The sequence below is a fragment of the Citrus sinensis genome, chromosome 1, assembly GCF_022201045.2.
Source record: "Citrus sinensis cultivar Valencia sweet orange chromosome 1, DVS_A1.0, whole genome shotgun sequence".
Classification (NCBI taxonomy): Eukaryota; Viridiplantae; Streptophyta; class Magnoliopsida; order Sapindales; family Rutaceae; genus Citrus; species Citrus sinensis.
Window position 1 is genome coordinate 12,112,040 of NC_068556.1, and position 25,311 is coordinate 12,137,350.

At 34.9% G+C, this 25,311-nt stretch overlaps 1 non-coding gene and 1 pseudogene across 1 annotated transcript; one reads left to right on the forward strand and one right to left on the reverse strand.

Annotated features, from left to right (window-relative positions):
* Window positions 1–7,731: 7,731 nt before the first annotated feature.
* Window positions 7,732–23,414, forward strand: LOC127903116 (uncharacterized; annotated as a pseudogene).
* LOC127898899 (small nucleolar RNA R71) lies at window positions 17,438–17,541 on the reverse strand. The gene has a single exon (XR_008050618.1). It is a non-coding gene; the product is annotated as a small nucleolar RNA R71 (small nucleolar RNA).
* Window positions 23,415–25,311: the final 1,897 nt, after the last annotated feature.

Here is a 25,311-nt window from a genome sequence, read left to right on the forward strand (position 1 = left end):
CACGTCTGCCGGCATGCACGTGTTGTTTTTCTGAAAGATGGGTCTGACTGTTCTTGGACCGCTTGTTGTTTAGAGACTTTCGGGCCTCAAGCCCGAATGTCAAGGCAACAACTATGATCCGACCGACCCAGCGATACATGCACCCATGTATTAAAAAGTAGGGATGGACATTCTACTGTTCGGTTCAGTTTTGAACCAGAATCGATTCAAACCTAAATCGAACAGATCTCAAGAAATAAAACCGAACTCAAATCGGAATTTCAAAATCGAAATGAACCAAACCAAAATACTTTGGTTCGGTTCTGAAATTACAATTACTGAATTTAACAGTTTTTACTTGTTTGACAGAGGACGGATGTCTTGAAGGTCAAAATAACATGCTTGAAATATGTTTGTTGGTAATATGTGGGATAATATGATTGAAAGAGAAGGGAGCAAATCAACTCCATATTCTAGATTAAATAGCACAATTTGCTTACCAAACTAGCACAGCATTTAATCACAGGACATACACAACTTCAATTTTGTAAAATAGAAACAAATTTGGCACCACTAGATCATGTTTTTAATGAAAAATAAAATGCTCAATACAAAAATAGAACAGTGGATGTGAATAAGAATCTCTCGTATGAATTTTTTAGTGCAAATTTGATTTCACTCAATACCTAAAGAAAACCAAGTATGTAGTTCATTGTTCCTAAATAAGTTCCTAATCAGACAAAAACAAGTCACCGCCAAATTTTGAAAAATTTTTAATGTAAAAGAGAAGATAGACGTCAAAGAATGGACTTTAAAACAAATCTTAAATTTGATCATTTAAAAAACAAAGAAGGGAGGCTTTTATGGTCCTTCAAGATCCTAATTTACTATTTCTAACGGGTACATGTTCACGTTTTTAGATCTGGCCTGTGGAAGAAAGAACACAACACCAAAAAAAAAAACCAAAAAGCCAAAAAATCCCATATAAATTCTTGGCGCCGCCCAAATTAATAAAATTTAAAAACACTTACAAATCCAGGACATATTTCTTCATGACCATGCAAGACGCATGCTATATTTTTAACCTTAAGCACCGCCTAACATAGTAGACTCATCTATTAAAAATAAGAAAAATATCACTCGTATGCCCTTAAATGACACATGTATTAAATGTATTATAATATTTTTAACATGTATCACTCGTATACCCTAAGTTGACAACATGCGTCTGTCGTCCACCAAACTGTTAGCTGCTGTTAGAAAGTTAACAGAATTGTGGCAAATTGACTATTTCACCTTTAAAACTCAAAATAAGGTAAAAAGATAAATTTATCCCAAAAATTAACTTAAATTTTCAATACACATTTTTTTTAATTTTGTTATTAACAATAAATTTTTTTGATTAAAAAAATATGAATTATTAATGGTACATATTATTAACAATTATCCATAAAAAATCATCCATATTATACCATAAAAAATTATTAACAACATATTATTTACAATTATACATATTAAATCATAAAAAATTCCAGTTGGAGCTTAAAGGAGTAGATCTTCAAAAATTCAGGTTAAATTTTGGAGGAGTAGATTCGGTTGTGGAGTAGCAATTTTTTTTAAATCCCGTTGAAACAACGTTGTTTCACATAGATGATGTCATCTTCCAATAAATGGGATGACATGTCATTTTTTATCAATATATATCATATGACATGTCATTTTTTACTAAGTAAATAGGGTGATATGTCGTTTTTGTAATCAAAGTTTCTTCCATCTTAAAAGACTAGATTACCCTATGATGTCAGCACTTGCAACGGTAGCTAACGGTTTGGTGAACGGCATACACATTTTGTCAACTTAGGGTATACGAGTGATACATGTTAAAAGTATTGTAGTACGTTTGATACAAGTGCCATTTAAGGGTATACGAGTGATATTTTCCCTTAAAAATATAACAAAATACTAGTTGAGCACTACAATGAGTCACAAAATTGTTACCTTCACTAGGGGTGGGCAAAATACCCAACCCGACCTGATCCGACCCGAAAAATGTCGGGTTCGGGTTGGATTGGGTTGTTATGGCAACCCGATCGGATGAGGAAGTGCCAACCCAATCGGGTTGTGATCGGGTCGGTTTAAACCCGACCCGATCCGAATACCCTATCGGGTCTTCCCAAAAAAAAAATCACTCACCCATTACACTTTACGCTTTACAACACACACGCACACTGCACACCAGAAGCAGACGAACCTCACAGCTCACAACAATTCACACACAGTCACACACTGTGAAACACACAAACAACACACAGAACAAAACCAATCTACTATGAGTGCTGCCGAAACCAAAGGCCTGAAGTTTGACTCTGCCGAAACCAAATTTGTTGCCGAAATCGACACCCAACAGGCGATCTGCTACCGCGATCTGTGCCGTGATCTGCTGCCATCTGCTGCTGCGATCTGTGCTGTGAGCTGCTGCCATCTGCTGCCGCGATCTGTGCCGCAAGCTGCTGCCATCTGCTGCCATCTGCTGCTGCCATCTATGCCGTGAACTGTTGCCATATGCTGCTGCGATCTACTGCCGTGAGCTGCTGCCATCTGTTGCCGTGGCTGAAGCCCCCAACCCGACCCGACCCGAGCTTTCTCCTTTGTGACTTTGTGTTGTGGCTTTGTGACCCGAACTCGTTTTTGAGATTTGAAGTTTCATAATTTTAAATTCAATATTTCATGGTATATATATATAGTTTAATAGTTATTTATGCTAAATTATTAGTTATTTAAATCCAACCCGAACTTAACCCGAATTAGTGACCCGACCCGAATATAATTCGGGTCGGATCGGGTCGGGTCACTAATTCGGTTAAGTTCAGATTAATTTTTGTCTAACCCGAACAACCCGAAACCCGATCGGATTGACCTGAACTCGACCCGAACCCGATTTTGCCCACCCCTAACCTTCACTGGCGTGACAACAATAACAGAGAGAGGCAGCAATTACTGGAGAGATGAATGAGATGACTAGCAGCGGTTGATTCGTGAGTGATGGGTGCTAGCGGCGGTTGACGGTGAGAGTGAGACTGTAAGGGACTAACCGTGCATTGGATGCTCCATGACGGCGACGGGCCGTCAGCGTGACCGTGAGAGGCTGCAAGAGAGATAGACTCCCATGCGTGAAGCCTTGAATGATTTGTGCGTGGGGGAGATTGCTGCTGCCGTGCCGATCTAGGGTTATAGATTTAGAAAGTTAGGAATTGAAATTGATTTTTTTTTAGTTTATATTTTAAATTAATTTTTTAATTGAATTGAGGCGAATCGATCAATTTTTGGATCGGTTTGGTTTTGAACCGAACCAAACTCAAACCAATCAGCTTGCTTATTTTTTAACCATTCAATGAATCAATTTTGTCTATTAAAGCAACTGAATCGAATCAAAAAATTTCCATTCGGTTCAGTTCCATTGGAAAAAAACCCAACAGTTTGCCTAGTGGAGCTTTAATGCCTATCTCAAATCTTTACAATATCCATTTTGAATTTTATTTTCTAAAGTATATTTACTTGATAAAATATAAATTTAAAAATAAAAATTAATGTCTTGCTACAAAATTCTACCGCGAAAAAATATTTCTTTTAAGTTTTTATTTATTAAATCAATATAAATCATAAAATCTTAAATTATTTTATTTTTATTATATAATTTTTTTCATAACCATAATTTTAAACTCTTATAAGTTTTTTTAAATAATTAATTAATTTAAAATATGTTATAAATTATGAAATGGAATGGGCGTAAAATATTTGTAAAAAAATAGTTTATTTAAGTGTTAAAATGAACTTCCTATCAAAATTAAAAATAAATAAATTTATCTAAGATTACTTAGATAATTTTAATTAAAAAAGAGTTTTTGAGGAATTTAAATAGGTGTCAAAAGGCTTACTCATTAAAATTGTTATAATCAACTTGAAATGAGTTAATAATAATCAAATTGTTATAATCAATAATGAATTAAAATAAATAAATATTTAAAAAATAAAATAATAACTAAAGAAAATGAAGCAAATAAAAGTTTATAAATTTAGTTCTTTTATACGAGATTCTCTAATTCACGAACTCTTTTAATTAATCAATACTTAAAAGAGAGTTTAATATTATAATTTTAAGTATTTTGATTCATTATTGATATATAAATTAAGGATTCAAGCTTTCTTTTTTTATTTTTTATTATTTTTCAAATTTAAATTTATTATTCTAATTTATAAATTTATTTTTTAAAAAATATAGGGCTTGGGGTTGGCCCAACCTTTTTTCCTAAGCCCTTATCCAGGCCCTCATGTAAGAGGTTTAGGCCAAAGCCCGTAGGAATGAACAGGGCCGGGCCGGGCCGGGCTTTTTTGTCATCCCTATTTTTATCAAGTTAATATTGTTGAAAAAATAGCATATTAATATGCTATTTTGAGGGCACATTTTGAGTGTGACCCATTCAGCAAAAGTGAAAAATATTGAGAAGTTTGGATTCTACTCCGTGAACACTTCGAAATGATATATTTATATACTCAAAATGATATTTGGTTGAATGAGAAATTAACTTTCAAAGTACACCCTTAAAGTTGGAAATTTAAAAGGAAATTGAACTTTTCCTACAAGGGAAAAATAAGGTAAGAGATTTGTCTTTATATATAGAAACTCATCAATACATGAGCAAGAATTTTAAGGATAAAGGCTCTCTCCACGCGAGCGTGTGTAGGAGGTGCAAATCTCAGCCCGATTTGGTTGAACTCGTGTGTGTCCTGCGTTCGCGAATGTTGGCCCAAAATCACCTAGGCCTGTATGGCCATGTTTTTATTTAAATATTCAATTTTTATTCAACAATTACATACCCTCATGTATATAAAAGATACTCTTCCTCTTCTATTTTAGATACAACAAATACATAGAGCACTTAAAAAATTTTCCTCCTTTGACATTTTGTTTTGATCGAGATTCTGCACTGTTGCTGTTTGCCGGAATTATTTGTCTGTGCTTGACGAATAATTCGTTCTCGTTGTATCTTGGGAAACAAATACCAACGAACCTAAAGCACCATAGTGGGTGGTAAATTTGTTTTAAGGAGACTGTTACTTAACAGGCCTTGGGTTTTTTTTTTCTTTCTGTTTTTCATTTTCTTTTATGTTGCTTATTTTGTTACTGCTCCAATTGATTGACACTAAAAAGTGTGATTTAATAAGGAGAAAATTATCAGTCTTTCACTCATTATATTGATTAATGCGCTCATTATTCTTAAATTATCTTAACACTCCCCAAATATAATTTTATGTTAAATTAATTTGTAATATATTAATTTTATGTTGTAGATATATTTCAATAACAAAAAGAAGTTGGAACTAGAAGTGGGAACAAAGAAAAATTGCTGAAGCCATTTGGAAGCATTATCGAGGAGATGTAATTAAAAAAATTTAAAATTTTAAAAATAAAATAATAAAATAATTTAAAAAGAAAAAGTGAGCAATCATGTTGATAATGGTCAGGAGGCCATTATGCTGCCTGACCATCACTCATGTTTTGCTTGTTTGTTTGTGTGACAATAATAAGAAACAATAATAGAATAAAAGAAGTTGAAGCTGAAGATCGCCTATAAATAGGAGAGCTGAGGCCGAGAGAGAGCGGAAGGCAAGAAAGGGGAGAAAGCTGAATAATTCCTTCTTGCTTTCTTTTTTCTTGTTTTCTTGTTTAATCAATCTTCGTGTAATAGATTTCAGAAATTTGTTAAATAAAATGAGTGTTTTGTTTTCCAATATGAGTATTTTGTTTTCTAATATGAGTGGCTAAATTTTCTAAGTTGAGATGAAAGGTAAAGGTTAAATATTCAAATTATTGAGTTAATTACTCTCTCAAGTGAGTCTTAAAATTTATTTTATTTATTAAATTTTTCTTCCTTACTAGTTTCTTTTATGTCATTTTAATTATGAATACAATCTCTTCAGATTTATATGGTATTTTGACATAATGTCAACACTTTAATATAATTGTGGCACATTAGGTGCTTAATCCCATATTTATCACACTAATGTTTAGTTAAAAAATTAAATGGCATAATAATTAACTGCTAAAAGAAATGCAAAAGATAAATTTTGAAAGAATATTATAATTATAATTTGAAATCTGAGAGTGGATCCCGTAACCTTATCATATTTTTAGATTGATTCAGATTAATTTCTTTTCCCGCATTAAATTTTCTTAGTTTAAAAAATTGACTACTAGATTTTAAATTTCCTGTGGTTCGACTTCGGACTCATTAAGTTATATTATAACTAAACACTCTTATACTTGAGAGTAATAACACTTTTGAGTATGTCAAATTTTTGACTCCGTTGCCGGAAAGTTTTCTAAATTTAGTGTCAGTTATCTTTATTTTATTTTATTTTATTATTATTTTTTTGTCGTTAGTTTCTTTTTTGGTCATTTTATTACATTCTCTTTTTGTAAAACTTCAGTTAGACCCCTCTTCTCTTGAAATTTTAACATTATCTATAAAATTTATAAAAAACTTCATTTTAGCCCAAAAACTTTTGCAAATCAATCCCTAAAACCAAATCGGAACTTATATCTTTGGACTTTGCCTTATTCGTTGAACTTTTGGACATAACGAACATGGACTTGAACTTTTAAAATAGCCATTAAGGCCTAATAATTGAAATTTAATTTGCTGGTAAATTTAAAAAAAAAAACACACATTTTTTAAAATTTTTGTTATTTATTTTTTCATATTTATTTTTAATGGTCGGTTCTACTGCATGAATTGTTATTTAAATTTTATTAATTTTTTATACGGTCAGCTCTACCGCCTATCATTTTAATTTCATTTTGTTTATTCTTGTACATTAATTTGTGTAATTTTTATTATATGTTTTATGGCTGGTTCTAAAATACCGCCTAATATTTTAATTGTTTCCTTTAATTACTTTATTTTTATGGCTGGTTTAATCGCCTAATATTTAAATTTCAGTTTTTTTATTTTTATTTTGCTTTATTTTACTTTTGTTTTTGCTTATTTAATTTTCAATTTGTTTTTATTTCTTTAATTTTCATTTAATGTTTTATGAATCATTAATTTGTTTAGTACACATCATTAGCATTGCATGCGACGTTGGTCTCATACAGATAGTGGCAAATTAATTAGGAAATCATCTTCACCACCTTTAAATATAATTGACATTGGAGCTGATAATTTTTCAGAGCATGAAGATAATCAAGCCTTACAAAATCTTCATGAATAACTTAGGACACTTAGAGAATTCATGCATGCAAAATCTTCATGAATAGAACACTTAGAGATTTCATACATCCTACTAGAACAGGGTCACCATAGAGATTTCATGCATCCTACTAGAACAGGGTCACCATCATGCGTAATTTTTCCTCCTGATGCATCACGTTTTAATTTCAAACCTGGTATCATTCAACGCCTACCTACTTTTTATGGTTTTGAGTCTGAAAATCTATATTTTCATTTAAGGGAATTTGAGGAAGTTTGTAACACATGTATTGATCAAAATTGTAGCATGAACATATATAATCAGGCTTAAGTTTTTTCCTTTCTCACTAAAGGATAAAGTTAAAACTTGGCTACAAAATCTTAGATCAGGATCTATCAGAACTTGGGATGAAATCCAAGCACAATTTTTGATGTTTTTCAGTCCACCCCACAGAATAAATTCTTTCAAAAACCAGGAGAAACCCTTTACCAATATTGGGATATGTATAAAGAGCTACTTAACATTTTCCCACATCATGGCTTTGAAACATGGATGTTAGTGTCTTATTTCTACGAGGGACTAATATCCCAAAGTAGACAAGTTGTTGAAATGATGTGTAATGATGAATTTAGAGACAAAAGTCCTGAAGGTGCATTAGATTATCTTGACTATATAGCAGAGAATGCACAACACTGGGACACAATTGGTTCTTATAGGTCATCGAGTAAACCTCAGTCATCTCCATCTAGTAGAGGCATGTACAAACTTAGGGAAGACCATGACCTTCAAGCCAAATTTGCATCCTTAACTAGAAAAGTCGAAGTATTAGAGTCCAAAAAGAATGATCATGTAAAGTCTGTTTAAGATATTTCATGTTATGTTTGCGATTCTACTGACCATTATACGCAGGATTGTCCAACCTTGCTAGCTCTGAGAGAAAGTTTACACGAACAAGTAAATATCATTGACAATTTCAAAAGGTCAAATCATAATCCATACTCTCAAACTTATAACTTTAGTTGGAGAAACCACCCAAATTTGAGTTGTAGAAATGACAATCATGCACAACCTTCACAACCAACTCCTCCACGCCAAAATTTCCAAAACCCCAAGAGTTACCCACCATATGTCCCACTACCAAGAAAAAATCTGGAAGACACATTGCGTTTGTTCATTGAAAAACAAGAGTCAATCAATAACCAAACGATGCAAACCTTAACCAATTTGGCAGAAACTGTCTCCAAAGTTATATATGCTCTTACCATGCATGAAAAAGGAAAGTTTCCTGTCCAACCTAAACCAAACCCCAAGAGTCAATGACATTCTCAAATGGATAATATAGGAAACCAAAATATGAGTCAATTCAAATCGGTTATAACCCTTCGTGGTGTTAAAGTTATCGAAAAATACATTTCGGACCCTCATGAAACTAGTAAAGATTCAATTTAAAAAAATAAGGAAAAGTCTGTTGAACTTTTAACCCATGAAGAAATAACCAACTCTCCTCTTGTACCTTTATTTCCTCAAGCACTAATCAAGCCAAAAAAAATAAAACCACAGTCTAGAAATTTATGAAGTTTTTAAACAAGTGAAGGTCAACATTTCTCTACTGGACGTCATTAAACAAGTACTTTCTTATGCTACATTTCTGAAAAATCTGTGCACTGTGAAAAGAAAACATAAGGTGCAAAAGAAAACTTTTCTTGCAGAACAAGTAAGTTTCATTCTCTCAACCAATAGTGCTTTAAAATATAAAGCTACTGGTTGTCCAACTATTTCTTGCATTATTGGGGATCATAAAATTAAAAATGCTCTACTTGATCTTGGTGCTAGTGTTAATTTACTTCCTTACTCAGTGTACCGATAACTCAATATCGGTGAGTTAAAACCAACCTCTACCACTCTTTTACTTGCTGATAGATCGATTAAGGTTCCAAAAGGAATAATTAAAGATGTATTAGTCTGAGTTGATAAATTCAAATACCCTGTAGATTTTAATGTTTTGGAAACGGAACCAATTGCTAATGAATGCAAATAAATTCTTGTTATATTGGGTCGACCATTTTTAGCTACTGCTAATGCCTTGATTAATTGCATGAATGGAGTAATGAATTTATTTTTCAGCAACATGACATTCGAACTCAATGTGTTCAACACGTGTAAACGACCTCACCACCAAGAAGATGATGATAATGAGAATGAGGAGATTGATCTCATTGAGGAACACGTTTAGGATGGGAATTTTACAAATTCTGTGAAAATTTATTTTGCTGGTTCTTTTGAATCAAGTAAGGAATTAGATTGTGATATTGCTAACATATGCCCTACACTTGATTTTATGTAGGTACCTATAGGTGATTATGACCAATCGAACTTTGAAGATACGACACAATCTGAAGAGCCATATGAAAAAGAAGCACCAGAGGTCGAATTATGCCTATCTTGGAGAACAACAGACTTATCCAGTGGTAATTTCTTCCCAACTCACGCATGATCAAGAAGGTAAGTTGTTGTCTGTACTAAAAGGGCATAAAATTGTATTTGGTTGGACCTTAAAAAAATATAAAAGGCATTAATCATTTAATCTGCACGTTAAGTGTTAGAAAATGTATATTTATAAAGGAGAAAATCATCATTTTACACTTCAAGTTCCACTAACATTCCTACTTTTATGTATTTAAGTCTCTTGTCATTTAATTATGGGTGTTGTATTATAATTAAGTATTTTATGTATTTTAGGGGCATCATAGTTATTTCACAATGAATGAGAGATCATACGACAAAACAGACATCACTTTTGAACTCAGGACAGTCGAAAACCTTAGGAGTAGCATAAAAGGAAAAATGTCACTGTTCACTTGTACGGTACTATTCACATGTACGGTACATGCATATACACAACATTATTTTTAACCAAACCGCGTCACTGTTCAAGCCGGTTAACTGTTCAAACCATGTATTGTTGACTGATGACGTGGCGCAATCCTGAGCGTCCAAACTGTTTTTAATCCGATGGCCATGATTTACTCAATGTAAAAAAGGGGCCTCTCCCCCCTAATTTGGCATCCCTGAATCCATTTTTGGGCTTTATTTTCTGTAATTCCTTCTCCATCTTGTATTTTCTACATATTTTAATAAATTTATATTTTACCCATAGTTCAATTATGAATAGCTAATTCTCTTTCAAGCTTGGGTTGAAGGTGAAGTCTCAACATGTGTCATGGGCTTTATTTGGTAAATTTATTTTCTCTTCCCCTCTAATTTTTGTGGCTGTTTTGACTTTTCGTCGACAAATAATAATAACATTGTCTAGATACCGCCCTGGTTTCACCGGCTCCCTAGTACAAGATTATTATTATTTGACACGATAAGCCCTTAGCACCATATTGATTAGAGTGTGGTTCATGAGGTGTGGATAACCCCCTCATGATTTAATTAGCACTAATAAGGAATATTTAGCTTATGGTGCATGTTGATACGGATCCAGATACCCAAGTGCTGCATTTTAATAGAATTCGCTTCAATTTATTCTCATAATTTTAATTCAAATTTTAGGATAATCTAAGTTACTTTCACCATAAATCTAACTACCCACTTAGAAAATTAATTCTACACACAATTAAAATCTACCTCCTCGTGGGATCGACACTATTGTGCAAATTTTAATGTACTCGCAAGCGCACGAATCTATTGTAGTATAGATCAATGGTGTTGAGTGTCGATCCCACGAGGAGGTGGATTTTAATTGTGTATCGAATTAATTTTGTAAATGAGTGGTTGGATTTATGGTGGAAATGATTTGGAATATGTTAAGACTTAAATTAAAATAGCGAGAATAAATTCTAAAATTGAAATTGCAATGGAGAGAATAAATTGAAGAGAAAATCTATTAAATTGACGTACTTGGGTATTCGGATCCGTATCAACATGCATCATGGGCTAAATAATCCGTATTAATGCCAATTAAATCATGAGGGGGGAATCCACACCTCATGAACCACGCTCTAATCTATATGGTGCTAAGGGCTTATCGTGCCAAATAATAATAACCTTATACTAGAGGACCGGTGAAACCAAGGCGATACTAGACAAGATTAGTATTATTTATCGACGAGAAGTCAAAACATCCACAAAAACTAGAGGGGAAGAGAAAATAAATTTACCAAATTAAGCCCATAACACATGTTGAGACTTCACCTTCAACCCAAGCTTGAAAGAAAATTAGTTACTCATAATTGAACTAGGGGTAAAATGGAAATTTATTAAAATACGAAGAAAATACAAGATAGAGAGGGAATTACAGAAAATGGAGTCCAAAAATGGATTCACTGATATCAAATTAGGGGGGGAGGCCCCCTTTTTATAGATACATGGAGTAAATCATGGCCATCAGATTAAAAACAGTTTGGACGCTCAGGATTGCGCCACGTCATCAATCAACAGTCCACGGTTTGACCACGCGGATGAACAGTAACACGGTTTGGTTGAAAATAATCCTGTGTGATTCATGCACCGTATGTGAGATTTTTTGTCCACTGATATGCTGCCACGTCACCATCAACAGTACATAAGAATTTTAGCCCAACAGGATCGTGGCACCTCATCAGTCAATGCCACATCATCGATCAATGCCACGTCATCATCCGTCTATGTGAACAGTGTCGTGAACAGTAACGTATACAGTACCGTACACATGAATAATATCGTACATGTGAATAGTGCCATTTTTCCTTTTATGCTCCTCCTAAGATTTTTGACCGTCCTGAGTTCAAAAGTGATGTCCGTTTTGCCGTCTGATTTCTCCTTTATTGTGAAATGACTATAATGCCCTTAAAATACATAAAATACTTAATTAAAATAAAACACATGTAATTAAATCACAAGAAGGTTAAATACATAAAAGTAAGGGTTGTTAGTAAGACTTGAAATGTAAAATGACGGGTTTCTCCTTTATAAATATGCATTTTCTAACACTCAACACACCTCCCAACCAGCTTATTGCTAGTCCCTAGCAAATAAAGCGAAAACAAAATTCAAATTCAAAATGATTTTTTTTTTTTTTAGAAACACTCGTGTTTATTCAATCAGATTAATGATAGCAATCAAATAAAAGTATAAGCATTATCTCCAGTCTAAAGCAACATCACACCCACATCAACCATCCACATGAATTAGCCCAGTAGACTTTGTTATAGCTACTTTCAAGAATGACATGTCAAACCCCAAAATCTCACTGGAAGTAGTGACACTCTCACAAATAAATTAAACCCAATAAAAATAGTCACTCCAATGAATGGTAATTGAGAGAGAAAATAATAAAGAAGTGATATCACATGCTCTCACCAAGATGAAATAAATATGCCCTCAGCTTAGAAATAATACGATCTCAAGTCAAATAAAATGTTAGTCAACCCACTTTATTTATTTATTTTTAATTATGCATCACTACATCTTTTTAGCCCATATAACTAGCTTCTACTTCGGACTATAGTTCCCTAAAATCAAGAAGGACTTTTATTAGGACGTAACGTAGGCTAGGGACATGGTTAACAAAGAAGGGAAATAAGGAAAACAAAGTGTATGTTTGAGAAAAATGCAGAGAACTTTTTTTTTTTTTTGGAAGTTGAAAGGTGGATTTCACCTATTATTGTTATTTTTATTCTTTTGAAACAACAACTTTTGTTTTGTTTTTTTTTTCTCTCTTTTTTTTTTGCTTTTATTTGGCACAACTTCACTTAACAAAATAATTATTTACATTTTTCTCAAACATAAATAGGTGATGGACCTTATAAGACATCGGATAATACTCCAAATCGGAGTGGGTCAAGATGATAAGTTGACAAAGAAAATGTTTTTTTTTTTTAAAGGCTCAAAAGGGTTAACTATGGATATATCACAAAAGCGATGGCTAAAAAGGCTCAAACGGGACAAAGATGGCCTTTCCATCGTCTTTTAGGGCTCTAAATAATCATCCATATCTACTAGTTAGATGGGCCTCCCAATGTAGCAACACACATTTTTTTTTTTAAGGGTCAACTCAAAAGAAATCTAAAGATCGTATATAAAATAATAAACTGTTAAGCTATATAAAGAATGGGCAAAATGGTTACTCTCCAAGAAAAATGATAGGCTCAAAAACTCACTTGGTACTTATTATGACATGTTCATTCCTTCAAGCAACTCATATTTGTCTCTAACATCAACATGTAGAGTAGCAAAAATAATGTAACATCACTTAAGACCAAAGATAATACAAATACTAAAATTTGAAATTAATCATGTCATCCAATGTTAAAACAAATCACACAATTTTTTTTTTAAACAACATTCTACCCCTCAACCTATTCTAAACATGAAAGGAAAATATGCATGCAGAAATGTGAAAATGATGCAAAAAAAACAAATTAGAAAAAGTACACTTAAAATGATAGAAAAAGAAAATGGTTTTTTTTTTTTTTACTAAGAAGATGCGTTTCTAGAGGCACTACACTCCATATTCAGCCATCTTCGACTCAAAAGTTGGAAAATGTATATTCATAGAGGAGAAATTAAAAAGAAGAAAAATAAACATCAAAACTTAATAAAGAAAAAGAAAATGTCTAATTTTTTTTTTGAATTTTTTTTTGTTTTTTTTTTAACAATGAAGATGCGTTTTTAGAGTCAATACACTCCATATTCAGCCATCTTCAACACACAACATTAGCAACAGTTAGTTTCTACAACAAAAAATTAGTAAAAACTTAACCAAGATTCCACAATTGTCGACTATTCCCTCCCCCCAACCAGAACAAAACATTGTCCTCAATGTTTTAAAGGAAAGAAGTAGAGTTCAGAAGACATCACCTGGGTGGTGCAACACAGAAGAAAATATTTACAGGCGGAGAGTTAAATCTAATTTGTACTTCTTACTGCTGCTACTGTTACCATCATTATTTGGACGCTCCAACACAAAGGTCCAGGGGTCTGGCTCCGGTCTATAAGCTTGTAACAGATCAAGTAGCTCATTAGCAGTGTGAGCACAAATAAATAGTTTTTTCACATTAGCGGGAATGAAATAGTTTTTTATTGCATGGTTAAGAAATGCGATAAAGCCATCATAAAAGTTATTGACATTTAACAAACCGATGGGTTTCTGGTGGATGTGCAGATGGGCCCAAGATGCTAGTGTGATAAGTGCCTCTAGTGTTGCAAGATCTCCTGGAAGGAAAATAAAAGCATCAGCATGATTAAGCATTTCAGTTATTCTTTCTTGCATACCTAAGACGACTAACTCTTCTCCAGTTGATGAGTCAGACGAACTGCCCAATGGTTTTAAGACTCTTGGGATGATGCCTAACACTTGACTTCCTCTGATAAAAGCTGCTTCTGAGACCATTTTTGATAACCCTCGGTTACCTCCTCTATACACCAAGTGTAATTTTCTCGCTGCTATACTTTGACCAAGATCGATGGCTGCCTCAACGAACTCTTTATGTTTGCCATAGGTAAATCCAAAAAGCACACAAATGTTCTTGAATTGTCTATTGGGAGTAGCTGCCATTGTGATACTTCGCAAAAACAATTTGTGAGTGCTTGAAAAAGAAAATCACATTTAAGAGTCTTGGTGACAGTGGGTCATAGTTGTGTATGAGGTAACATGTCAGTGTCAAATAACGCGTAAAGCACGTGGCTCGCGAGTCAAAAAGGAAACAATAAAAAGGAAAAAGCAAACAGTAATAAGGAAAAAGCAAACAGTAATAAAATTATTAAAGACAATAGTAAAATAAAATAACAATAAAGTAAAAGGATATTTACAGGTAGTTGCGACTGTGGCTCACATCTTCCTCTGGTTTTACGTCCAGAAACGGCTTGAACGCCTTTTATGGGTCGAGGATAGGCTTCCCATCCAGTTTTCTTATAAACTGGCAAACAGGGTCGTTTATAGTCAAATTCCCGAGACTGTTGTTGAGTGTTAGAAAATGCATATTTATAAAGGAGAAAACCGTCATTTTATATTTTAAGTCTTACTAACAACCCTTACTTTTATATATTTAACCTTCTTGTGATTTAATTACATGTGTTTTATTTTAATTAAGTATTTTATGTATTTTAGGGGCATTATAGTCATTTCACAATAAAGGAGAGATCAGACGGCAAAACGGACATCACTTTTGAACTCAGGACGGTCGAAAACCTTAGGAGGAGCATAAAAGGAAAAATGGCACTATTCACATGTACGGTACTATTCACGTGTACGGTACTGTATACGTTACTGTTCACGACACTGTTCACATAGACGGATGATGACGTGGCATTGACCGATGATGTGGCATTGACTGATGAGGTGTCACGATCCTGTTGGACCAAAATTCTTATGTACTGTTGATGGTGACGTGGCAGCATATCAGTAGACGAAAAATCTCGCGTACGGTGCATGCATCACACAGGATTATTTTCAACCAAACCGCGTTACTGTTCATCCGGGTCAAACCGCGTTACTGTTCAAAGTCGGGTCAAACCGTGTTACTGTTCATCCGCGTGGTCAAACCGTGGACTGTTGACTGATGACGTGGCGCAATCCTGAGCGTCCAAACTGTTTTTAATCCGATGGCCATGATTTACTCCATGTATCTATAAAAAGGGGGCCTCCCCCCCCTAATTTGATATCTCTGAATCCATTTTTGGACTCTGTTTTCTGTAATTCCCTCTCCATCTTGTATTTTCTTCGTATTTTAATAAATTCCTATTTTGCCCCTAGTTCAATTATGAGTGGCTAATTTTCTTTCAAGCTTGGGTTGAAGGTGAAGTCTCAACATGTGTCATGGGCTTAATTTGGTAAATTTATTTTCTCTTCCCCTCTAGTTTTTGTGGATGTTTTGACTTCTCGTCGACAAATAATACTAATCTTGTCTAGTACCGCCTTGGTTTCACCGGCCCTCTAGTACAAGGTTATTATTATTTGGCACGATAAGCCCTTAGCACCATATTGATTAGAGCGTGGTTCATGAGGTGTGGATTCCCCCCTCATGATTTAATTGGCATTAATACGGATTATTTAGCCCATGATGCATGTTGATACGGATCCAGATACCCAAGTACGTCAATTTAATAGATTTTCTCTTCAATTTATTCTCTCCATTGCAATTCCAATTTTAGAATTTATTCTCGCCATTTTAATTTAAGTATTAGCATATTCCAAATCATTTCCACCATAAATCCAACTACCCATTTACAAAATTAATTCTATATATAATTAAAATCCACCTCCTCGTGGGATCGACACTCGTCACCATTAGTCTATACTACAATAGATTCGTGCGCTTGCGAGTACATTAAAATTTGCACAACAAGTTTTTGGCGCCGTTGCCGGGGAGGTAAGTAATTTTAATTCATAGAACTAATTTTTGTGAATAATTTCTTTTATTTGTTTTCTTGTATTTTTTTATTATTATTATTAAAAAAAAAAGAAAAAAAAGTGAATCTAAAGGTTAGTATTTCTTTTCTTTTTCTCTTCTTTAAAATTCTGTAATTTAATTTTCAATTTTTTTTTTTCTTTGTAATTTTCCTTTATTTTATTAATTTAATTTTTAGTTAATTCATTTCACGTATTTATTTTTGTGTGTTTTTATAGAAAGGTTGTAATAGCGCAATCAGGTTAGTATCGTAATTTCTCCCTCTTCTTTATTTTTATTTGTTTTGTTCCCATCTTTATTTTTTGTTTTGTTTGCATCTTTATTTTTATTTATTTTGCATGCATGGTCGTAGGTCATTATTACCTAATCTTGAACCTATAGACCTTGAATTAGAAAAAACACTTCGCACACACAAACACGTTAAAAATAAAATGGATTTACAAGCACCACAGGAGAGGCCATTTAAGGACTATTTTAGTCCCTTAGCTAATTTGAGCACGTCATGCATAAGATACCCAAATGTAGCTGCTAGGAGTTTTGAATTAAAACCTAGTGTGTTAAATTGTCTCCCTACATTTTATGGCCTAGAAAATGAGGATCCATATAATCATTTGAATGATTTTCATGCCATTTGTCAAACATTCAAATATGAGAATTTTTCAGATGATGATGTTAAACTTAGACTATTCCCATTTTCTTTAAAAGATAGAGCTCGTTCATGGTTAAATACTTTACCTGCTAATAGCATTTCATCATGGGAACAAATGGTTACAAAATTTTTAAATAAATATTTCCCAGTGCATAAAACCAATGCTATTCGCAGGGAAATCTCGGAGTTTACCCAGAAAGATGACGAGCAATTTTTCGAAACATGGGAGCGATTCAATGGGCTACTCTTGAAGTGTCCACATCATGGGTACGAGAAATGGCACCAATGCCAATACTTTTTGGAGGGATTATTGCCGAATGTGCAAGAATGGCTAATGGCGACAAGTGGAGGAGAGCTAATGTCAAAAAGTGCATCAGAGATTTGGGAATTCTTCCAGCGACAAGCGGATAATTCCCAACAACGGAGTCGATCACTCAGGAATACTAGACGAATTAAGGGAGTAAATGAGGTTCAAATTGGCGAGTCAACTTCGGGAATCAAAGAAGTCAAGGAGATGGTTGAAGGTCTTGCTCGACAAATAGCATCGTTATCGACTACTAAATCAACAGAACCACATGACCAGGACTCATACTCAGATCAAGCCAATGCCATAGGTGTAATGAGAAAGCCATCAAATTACAACCCATACTCCAACACATATAACCCTGGATGGAGAGACCACCCCAATTTTTCATGGTCTCAAGGATTCCAACAGAATGGACCAGCAGCTCCAGCTCCACCAATGCAACAAATTCCTCAAGTTCCTCAAGCCTCTCAGCCCCCATTCAGACCATACAATCAGAACCAGAACTACTCTCAACCCAGACCATGGGAGGATGCATTCCAAAATTTCAAGAATGTTACTCACTCCACGATTGAGCAACAGAATCGCACCATTGATGGACTACGAAATGAGTTGAGAGCAGGCTTCAATTCACAAGCCCAATCAGTTTCAAGCCTCGAGAAGATGGTGGGACAACTTGCTTCTTCAGTTCAGACCTTGGCAATGACCGTTGAGAAAGGTAAGTTTCCAAGTCAACCAGTGCCTAACCCTAAAGGAGTACATGAAGCAAGTACCAGTTCACCACAGCAGCATGGAGAGGTCAAAGCAGTAATGACCTTGCGAAAAGGAAAGGAAGTCGACAACAAAGTGGAGATGCCGGTGACAAAAGAAAATCAAATTGTACCTGTGAATGTTGAGGACTCATCACCGGAGGAGAAAGAAGAAACTAACCCACGAGAATATGTTCCGAAAGCTCCATTTCCTCAGAGGTTAGCTAAAGGAAAAAAGGGAAAATCCACAGGTGAGATTCTTGAAATCTTCAAACAGGTAAGTGTTAACATCCCTTTGCTTGATGCTATTAAACAAGTTCCATCTTATGCCAAGTTTCTTAAAGACCTTTGTACTAAAAAGAGAAATATGCATGTTCAAAAGAAGGCATTTTTAACAGAAAACGTTAGTTCTATACTCCAACATAAAATTCCTTTAAAATGCAAAGACCCAGGCTCCCCCACTATCTCATGTAGTATAGGGAACCACACAATTGAGAATGCTTTGTTGGATTTAGGAGCTAGTGTAAATCTGTTACCTTATTCAGTGTTTGTGAAACTTGGACTGGGAGAATTACACCCAACTCCAGTGGTGTTACAACTTGCAGATCGGTCCACAAAAATACCTCGTGGTATTGTGGAGGACGTGCTTATCCAGGTAGACAAATTTTATTTTCCTGTTGACTTCATTGTAATTGACACTCAACCAATACAGGATTCAAGGAAGCACATCCCCATTATTCTAGGCCGACCTTTCTTGGCAACTGCGGATGCTCACATTCAATGTAGAACTGGAAATATGCAGTTGTCCTTCGGCAACATGACTATGGAGCTGAACATCTTCAACATTGCCAAACAACCTCACAGTGCAGATGATGGAATTGTTGATGTGGATTTAATTGAAGCATTAGTTGATGACACTTTTCTTTCAAACCTTAGTGATGATCCCTTACAAACATGTTTAACTCACTTTGGTTTTGATTTTGATATTGACAGATCAGTTGATGAGGTCAACGCCCTGCTTGACTCAGCACCATCTATGGACACTAATAAATGGAAGTCAAGAGTTGAGCAACTAGCACCATCAGAGAAGCAACTCATTCCATCATCAGAATCACCACCGAAACTCGAGCTCAAACCATTGCCCAACACTTTGGAATATGCGTTTTTGGGAGAAGAAAGTACTCTGCCGGTAATCATCTCATCATCCCTAAATGACGAACAAAAAGGTAAGTTGTTGGATGTTTTAAAAGAGCACAAAGAAGCATTAGGATGGACCATAGCAGATATTAAAGGTATAAACCCAGTAGATTGCATGCATTACATTCACCTTGATGAAAATGCTAAAACTACTAGGGAGATGCAACGTCGGTTAAATCCTAACATGAAAGAAGTTGTTAGAACTGAGGTCCTTAAGCTATTAGATGCAGGTATCATTTACCCCATTTCTGATAGTTCATGGGTCAGTCCTGTGCAAGTTGTCCCCAAAAAGTCAGGAATCACAGTAGTTACGAATGCTGATAATGAATTGATACCCACTAGAGTAACTACAGGATGGCGTGTATGCATTGATTATAGAAAGTTGAATTCTGTCACACGTAAAGACCATTTTCCTTTACCATTTATTGATCAAATGCTTGATAGATTAGCAGGCCATGAATTTTATTGCTTTCTAGATGGCTACTCAGGATATAATCAGATTCCCATAGCACCAAAAGATCAAGAGAAAACTACTTTCACTTGCCCTTTTGGCACATTTGCATATAGGAGAATGCCATTTGGATTATGTAATGCACCTGCTACATTTCAACGATGCATGCTAAGCATTTTTTCTAATATGGTTGAACGATTTCTTGAAGTCTTTATGGATGACTTTTCTGTCTTTGGTGATTCATTTGATCAATGTTTACATCATCTAACACTAGTTCTGCAGAGATGTATCGAGAAGAACTTGGTCTTAAATTGGGAGAAATGCCATTTTATGGTAAAACAAGGTATTGTTCTCGGTCACATCATTTCGAGTAAAGGTATTGAGGTTGACAAAGCCAAGGTGGATCTCATTTCTAATCTTCCTCCACCCAAAACAGTCAGAGAAGTAAGATCTTTCCTTGGGCATGCTGGTTTCTATAGACGTTTCATTAAAGATTTTAGCAAAGTTTCTAGACCCTTATGCAATTTACTTGCTAAGGATGTACCTTTTATCTTTAATGATTCATGTCTTATGGCGTTTGAAAAATTAAAACAGTTGTTGACATCATCACCCATCATTCAGGCCCCGAACTGGAAATTACCATTTGAGCTCATGTGTGATGCATCTGATTATGCAGTAGGAGCAGTATTAGGACAAAGAGTTGATCGAATTCCCCATGTTATTTACTATGCTAGTATGACATTAAATGATGCACAGTTGAACTATTCAACTACTGAAAAAGAAATGCTAGCAGTAGTGTTTGCATTAGAAAAATTTCGATCTTATCTCATTGGTTGTAAAATAATTGTGTTCACAGATCATGCTGCTCTTAAATATCTTCTCACAAAGAAAGATGCAAAATCTAGACTAATTCGTTGGGTGTTACTTTTGCAGGAATTTGACTTGGAATTCAAAGATAAGAAAGGGTCAGAAAATGTTGTGGCGGACCATCTCTCTCGTCTCCATTTTGACACAATAATAGAACAATTACCATTAAATGAGTCATTTCCAGATGAACAATTAATGAGTGTGGAAGTATTACCTTGGTATGCTGATATAGTTAATTATCTTGTTACAGGTAAACTTCCAGAGCATTGGACCAAGCAAGACAAGATCAAATTCTTTGCGGAAATAAAGAATTTCTTTTGGGATGACCCGTATTTGTTCAAGTATTGTGCAGACCAAATTGTTAGACGATGTGTCCCAGAAAATGAAATTCAGAATATCCTTTCATTCTGCCATGAACAAGCTTGTGGAGGCCATTTCAGTGCTAAGAAAACAGCGACTAAAGTTTTACAATGTGGTTTCTATTGGCCAACACTATTTCGAGACGCTTACACTTTTTGTTCTTCATGTGATAGGTGTCAACGAATGGGGAGCATTATGCGAAGGAACATGATGCCACTAAATCCAATTTTAGTGGTTGAGATTTTTGACGTATGGGGTATCGACTTCATGGGACCTTTTCCCCCGTCTTTTGGTCATCAATACATATTGGTTGCTGTTGACTATGTATCAAAATGGGTAGAAGCTATTCCATGTAGGACCAATGATCACAAGGTGGTGATAGCATTTTTGAAAAGCAACATTGTTTCACGCTTTGGATTCCCTCGAGCAATAATCAGTGATGGTGGTGCCCACTTTTGTAACAAAGCATTCAAAGCACTTTTGACAAAGTATTCAATCACACACAAAGTGGCGACCCCGTATCATCCGCAAACCAGTGGCCAAGTTGAGATCTCCAATCGAGAAATAAAGCACATATTAGAAAAGACGGTGAGGCCAGACAGGAAAGATTGGTCATTAAGACTTGATGATGCATTATGGGCATATAGAACGGCTTTCAAGACCCCGATTGGGATGTCACCCTACAGGCTAGTGTATGGAAAAGCGTGCCACCTACCTGTGGAACTCGAGCATCGTGCATATTGGGCCATCAAGAAATTCAATTTTGACATGCAGCAAGCCAACTCAGAAAGAAGATTACAGCTGGCAGAACTTGAAGAAATTCGCAATGACGCGTACGAAAATGCCAAGATTTACAAGCAACGAATGAAAGTCTTCCATGATAAGCAAATTATGAGAAAATCGTTCACTCCAGGTCAGAAAGTGCTTTTATTCAATTCTCGCTTGCACCTATTCCCAGGTAAGTTACGCTCTCGTTGGTCTGGCCCATTTATTGTTCATACTGTTTTTCCACATGGGGCAATTGAAATTAAAGACCCAAAGAATGGTGTCACGTTTAAAGTTAATGGTCAAAGATTAAAGCCATATCTAGAGTACCAACCACATGAAGAAGACACCGAAATAAATTTGAGTGACCCACCAAATTTGAATTGATTTTTTTTTTCTCTTTTCGTTGATTTGATTTTTCTTTCTTTCTTTTTATTATTATTCTTTTGCTAATTGAAATTGTTTTTGCATAAGTGTGTTTATTTTACCATTAAGTTTTCTCTTATCATTGTTAATCATGAGTCTCATACTTAGACCGTTCCTCCTGAACATTCTTAAACCACTTCAACGTGTCAAAACTCATCTCAAAAGACAGATTCAATTTTGTAAAACACATCGCATTTGGACTCTACAACCACCAGAGTTAGTAGCCTATGTTGAGGGTTTAGAACACCAACTCAGAGACATTGAGAGAAGTGTTTACGACATCCAGTTGGAGCTTGAGGTAAATTCAATAAGAGGACGATTTTAATTTTCTTTGTGTGTTTTAATTTGTTTTTCTATTTGTGTGCTTTAGTTTGTTACCCCGGTGAAGTGGCGGATAACGGTACTCCGTGACAATCAAGTCGGTTACTTCAGTTTCCCATAATAACTGATATTCTGAGGCGAAGGTATGGACAGAAACGAGATTCTAGCGAAGCTTCACAAGCGATTCCCTTCACTTCCTCAGAATGCCCTCCTTACGATCTATAAAGCTCGGTCCGAACGCATGCGATTACTCATGAGGAATAACATACCTGCTGACATCCGTTGGTTAATCGAGGCTAAAGTACGATCGGCAGGTGAGTTACCTCCAAAATTTATTGCATACATGCCTGGTTGTGGTAAAGGAAATTATGCAAGAAAACGACGAGCTCGAAGAATTTCTGTTGCTTGTCATAAGTGTGCCAGAATGAGTTGCAATAAAAACCCATGTTCTTTAGGAATGGTGTCTGATAACAGGGAAGATAAGATTCAATTCATTAGGGATGGCTTGAATAAGGAGTCATTGGATGATATCCTTTTGTCTCTTGAAACGCATCCCAGTGGATATGTGCAAGGAGCGATTCTCCAGTTATGGCCATTATTCCAGAAAGAGCATGCACGATATAGTCTCGGGAATCTGACTATAAACGACCCTGTTTGCCAGTTTATAAGAAAACTGGATAGGAAGCCTATCCTCGACCCATAGAGGGCGTTCAAGCCGTTTCTGGACGTAAAACCAGAGGAAGATGTGAGCCACAGTCGCAACTACCTGTAAATATCCTTTTACTTTATTGTTATTTTATTTCACTATTGTCTTATTGTTTGCATTATTGTCTTTAATAATTTTATTACTGTTTGCTTTTTCCTTTTTACTGTTTTCTTTTTGACTTGCGAGCACGTGCTTTACGCGTTATTTGACACTGACATATTACCTCATATACAACCATGACCCACTATCACCAAGACTCTTAAATGTGATATCTTTTGTCAAGCACTCACAAATTGTTTTTTAGAAGTATCGCAATGGCAGCTACTCCCAATAGACAATTCAAGAACATTTGTGTGCTTTCCGGTTTTACCTATGGCAAACATAAAGAGTTCGTTGAGGCAGCCATAGATCTTGGTCGAAGCATAGCAGCGAGAAAATTACACTTGGTGTATGGAGGAGGTAATCGAGGGTTATCAAAAATGGTCTCAGAAGCAGCTTTTATCAGAGGAAGTCAAGTGTTAGGCATCATCCCAAGAGTCCTAAAACCATTGGGCAGTTCGTCTGACTCATCAACTGGAGAAGAGTTAGTCGTCTCAGGTATGCAAGAAAGAATAACTGAAATGCTTAATTATGCTGATGCTTTTATTTTCCTTCTAGGAGATCTTGCAACACTAGAGGCACTTATCACACTAGCATCTTGGGCCCATCTGCACATCCACCAGAAACCTATCGGTTTGTTAAATGTCAATAACTTTTATGATGGCTTTATCGCATTCCTTAACCATGCAATAAAAAACTATTTCATTCCCGCTAATGTGAAAAAACTCTTTATTTGTGCTCACACTGCTAATGAGCTACTTGATATGTTACAAGCTTATCGACCGGAGCCAGACCCCTGGACCTTTGTGTTGGAGCGTCCAAATAATGATGGTAACAGTAGCCGCAGTAAGAAGTACAAATTAGATTTAACTCTCCGCCTGTAAATATTTTCTTCTGTGTTGCACCACCCAGGTGATGTCTTCTAAACTCTACTTCTTTCATTTCAAACATTGAGGACAATGTTTCGTTCTGGTTGGGGGGAGGGAATAGTCGACAATTGTGAAATTTTGGTTAAGTTTTTACTAATTTTTTGTTGTAGAAACTAACTGTTGCTAACTTTTTGTGTTGAAGATGGCTGAATATGGAGTGTAGTTACTCTAGAAACGCATCTTCATTGTTTGAAAAAAAAATTCAAAAAAAAAAAAATTCAGACATTTTCTTTTTCTTTATTATGTGTTTATGTTTATTTTTCTTCTTTAATTTCTCCTCTATAAATATACATTTTCCAACTTTTGAGTCGAAGATGGCTGAATATGGAGTGTAGTTCCTCTAGAAACGCATCTTCTTTTTAAAAAATAAAAAAATAATAATAAAAAAAAATCATTTTCGTTTTCTATCATTTTACGTGTAACTTTTCTAATTAGTTTTTATACATCATTTTCACATTTCTGCATGCATATTTTCCTTTCATGTTTAGAATAGGTTGGGGGGTAGAATGATGTTTAAAAAAAAAAAATGTGTGATTTGTTTTAACATTGGATGACATGATTAATTTCAAATTTTAGTATTTGTATTATCTTTGGTCTTAAGTGATGTTACGCTATGTTTGCTACTTTACATGTTGATGTCGGAGACAAATGTGAGTTGCTTGAAGGAATGAACATGTCATAATAAGTACCAAGTGAGTTTTTGAGCCTATTATTTTTCTTGGAGAATAACCCTTTTGCCCACTCTTTATACAGCTTAGCAGTTTATTATTTTATACACGATCTCTAAATTACTTTTGAGTTAACCCTTAAAAAAAAAATTGTAAAATAAAAAAAAAGAGAAAAAAGAAAAAGAAAAAAGAGTGTGT